The sequence below is a fragment of the Clinocottus analis genome, unplaced genomic scaffold, assembly GCF_023055335.1.
Source record: "Clinocottus analis isolate CAN_PGR_092001 unplaced genomic scaffold, fCliAna1.0.p SCAF_59, whole genome shotgun sequence".
Taxonomy (NCBI): domain Eukaryota; kingdom Metazoa; phylum Chordata; class Actinopteri; order Perciformes; family Cottidae; genus Clinocottus; species Clinocottus analis.
In genome coordinates this window covers 217,348-221,528 of record NW_027176217.1, presented here as the reverse complement: position 1 = coordinate 221,528, position 4,181 = coordinate 217,348, and positions in this window count along the sequence as shown.

Sequence of the window (4,181 nt, the reverse complement as noted above, 5' to 3'; positions counted from 1 at the left end):
CCTGAGGTATCCCATGATCCTCCAGCTGGCGTGACCTTTGACCCCGTGGCTTCGGCTCTCAGAGAGAGCAGGCGTCTGGATTTCTCCTTAAAGAGCAAGAGAACTGATCTGTGATCAGCTTTTAATGCGACGCGTTGTCCTTTAATGTGCCGACTGACGACGCATCTAAGCCCGCCCCCTGGTGCAAAAAACAAGATGGCGACGGCCAAAAGGCTGAACATGCAACTTCAGTCCAGGAACAGATGAGAGACGGCCCCTGTGACATCACTTCCTGTAGCCAGTCTGTGACCTTACCTACTGACACACACACACACACACACACACACACACACACACACACACACACACACACACACCTCTGATCTCACGCTGCCTCTGCAGGAGGATCAATAATGTTTTAAGTCTGGAGAGAGAGAGAAAGAGAAAGACAAGAAGAAAGAAAGAGAGATGATGAAGATGAGCGATGATGAAGATGAAGATGAGAGGAAGAAGAAGATGGAACCCAGATAGAACTACAACGAGGGAAGAAGAGAGCTGCACGACTTCCCCAAGGAAATGCCAGGGAAGTGGAGTCATCCTGCACACACACACACACACACACACACACACACACACACACACACACACACACACACACACACACACACACACACACACACACACACACACACACACACACACACACACCATCTTAAACTTGCAATCTATGCTTTCAAGTAATAATCTGTTGCCGATACACAGTGTGTGAGTCTGAGCGTTATGTGTTTGTGACGTGGTTTGTGTGTGTGTGTGTGTGTGTGTGTGAGAGAGACAAGGCGTTCTTTATTGCACCCCTCTGGTCTTTGGGGCACAGACAAGAAGCCAGGTGCAAGTGTTGGTACACAAACACACACACACACACACACACACACACACACAGTCTCACACATACAAATACACACACACACACACAGTCTCACACATACAAACACACACACACACACTCTTTCTGCAGCTCGCCTCACTAACAAGTCTTCATTGATCGGAGCCAGCGACGCGTCCTGATGAAGACGCTGCTCATCATCGTCGAAATGATGAGTTTCCACACCGCGGGGTGTTTTATCACACACACACACACACACACACACACACACACACACACACGATGAGGTCCAGTAGAGGAATTAAGATCTTATATTGCTGGACGGTTCCAGCGGCGGGCAGCAGCTGCTACTTCCTGTTCCTGGAGAACTTATAAATGTCCTTATTCACAGGAACAACAACATGTTTCTCTTTTTATAGAAGGTACAATGTGCAAGATATGTCCAGAATTATTTTAGTTTAAACGTTAAAAAAACATTGAAACCGAACGATATCTGTTGAAGTAGCATGCTAACCGACTAGCTAACCCGCCCTTACTTGTACTCCCACTTGTGGCCTGAACAGGAAGTGGAGCTGCCTCAAGGAGGAAGTGGAGCTGCCCCAAGGAGGAAGTGGAGCTGCCCCAAGGAGGAAGTGGAGCTGCCCCAAGGAGGAAGTGGAGCTGCCTCAAGGAGGAAGTGGAGCTGCCTCAAGGAGGAAGTGGAGCTGCCCCAAGGAGGAAGTGGAGCTGCCCCAAGGAGGAAGTGGAGCTGCTTCAAGGAGGAAGTGGAGCTGCCTCAAGGAGGAAGTGGAGCTGCCTCAAGGAGGAAGTGGAGCTGCCTTGAGGGCTCTTCAATCCCGTTGAAGGCGTTTTGTTTATTGGATTAAATCAAAATTGGCAGAAAAGAGGCTTCGGTTAGCCGTAGCCGTAGCATCTCTCACTCAGCTAGCTCAAACCCTGAAGAGCTAGCGGGCAACCTGAACACATGCGACAGCTAACCGCTAGCTGGAGTTTGTATTAGCGTCGCTAAACACACAGACGGCCTCGTGAGGATAGCGCTGTTATTTTTAGCGTCTCTTTGTTGTGTTGTCGTCCTGCTGCTCGTTAAATGTTTTACTTTTTGAATTGTTAGTCACGATCGACATTAAACGGCAAACTGTGGCGCCTTCATTTCCCCGGTCTGCCGAGCCTTAAAGATGCTGTTATTTTAAATCCAACGCATTTGGGGTGGACACTCAGGAGGAGGTTCAGTTCAAGGCTCGCTGTTGAAACCCGTTGACGGAGGAAGAGACGCTCGGTCTTCTGTTGCTGCTTCAAACAGTGGAGCTCCGTGTAAGTAGGCCAAGAAAACAGCCTCATTCCAGGAGACACACACACACACACACACACACAGAGGCCGGCACTAATAAACACTATTGATCTCTGTGGTTCAGATCAAAACCAGGCGAGTGTCGGCTCCTCTGTGTCACTGATGAGGACAAATCAATATGGACGCTCTGCTTTTGATATCGGTAACGATTGTTCTTCTTGTAGTTCCTTTGCAGCAGAAAGACAAAAACATGGAGGCGTCCTGTGTTCCTTCTTCCAGAGACTTTATTCCTACAGACCTACAGGACGACGAAGCCAGATCTTTGGAGTTAAAATAACCAGAAAACAAAGTTTTGCTTCACTCACTCGCTTCATTCAGATGGGTAGAAAGGTAGGTAGGTAGGTAGGTAGGTAGGTAGGTAGGTAGGTAGGTAGGTAGGTAGGGAGAAGGGTAGGTAGATGGATAGATAGGTAGGAAGGTAGGTAGGTAGGTAGGAAGGTAGGAAGGTAGGTAGGTAGGTAGGTAGGGAGAAGGGTAGGTAGATGGATAGATAGGTAGGAAGGTAGGAAGGTAGATAGAAGGGTAGACACTTCTCACGGGAGTTGGTGAAGACTGAAAACAGCAAAAAGAGAGAGAAAGATTACACAACGAGTGACGATCAGCTGAACACCGCAACACACACACACACACACACACACACACACACACACACACACACACACACACACACACACACACACGCGCGCGCGCTGTGTTTCCATGGACGTGTCCTCTCTCCAGCAGGACCAGCAGAGCTGCTGTAATGGGATCTGCTCGTAGTAAAGGGGTTACATTCTGGGCACCGCTGCAACTTTTCCATCACGTAACGAGCCAGCTCCTTTTTTTAGACTCGCAGGGAGGACCGACCCGCCAGTGAAACACACACCACCCATCACCGACTAGAACCACCACCACCGGACCCTCAACAGCTGGGAGACCACTAGAGAGAAGACAAGACCACTAGAGAGAAGACAAGACCACTAGAGAGAAGACAAGACCACTAGAGAGAAGACAAGACCACTAGAGAGAAGACAAGACCACTAGAGAGAAGACAAGACCACTAGAGAGAAGACAAGACCACTAGAGTCCAGAGAAGACGACTAGAGAGAAGAGAAGACCACTAGAGTCCAGAGAAGACCACTAGAGTCCAGAGAAGACCACTAGAGTCCAGAGAAGACTTTTTGAACTGAACATCCAGAGCTGCAGGATCAGCTGCAACACGGAGACAAAGAAAAGAGAAAGAAGGGTTTTGGTTGTGGGACATGTTTTACCCGCCAGAGGAGACGAGAACCCATCACCTCCTGTCCCCGGGGCATGACAGAAGACGACCTGAAGCCGTGTGTGCGTCTGTTCTCTGCACGTGTCCGTAGAAGCAGCTTTCAGAGCTGCGTCTGACTCACATTTTAAAAAGCCGTCAGAAGGAAATGTTCTCGTAACCAACAAACTCTCAAGTCAAGAATCTTTCCCATCGGACCTCAGAGCCGCAGGAAGCAGCTCGCTGTCGGACGCCATCACCCGCGTGGCTGCCGAGGCTCCGCCCCCGCACGCCGGCCAGGAGGAGACGCCCGCTGGAAGCTCGTTCCTCTCTCTCTCTCCGGCTCATTACAGCTGATCTGGGCTGACAGGGTTGGTGGAGATATGAATCAGGGAGTAGAGCGCTATTAAACAAATCCTGTTAGAGCCTGCTGGGAGGGCCCAGAACCCATGAGGAGATAGATGAGCGGCTCGCTCGACGCTCATTTGGTCCTGTAGAAACAGGGAACTTCTCAGTGTCGCATGCTTTAGCGAAGCAGAGTCAAGAGAGACGCCGTTGGTGTGTGTGTGTGTGTGTGTGTGTGTGTGTGTGTGTGTGTGTGTGTGTGTGTGTGTGTGTGTGTGCTCTGGGTCACATGACTTTTCACCACCGATTGCTGGGTTCAAAGCGCCTTTTAAAACCAGTCAGACTGAGTGGTTGTTATGGAAAAAAGCCCAAACAGCTGCTGCATCTGGATG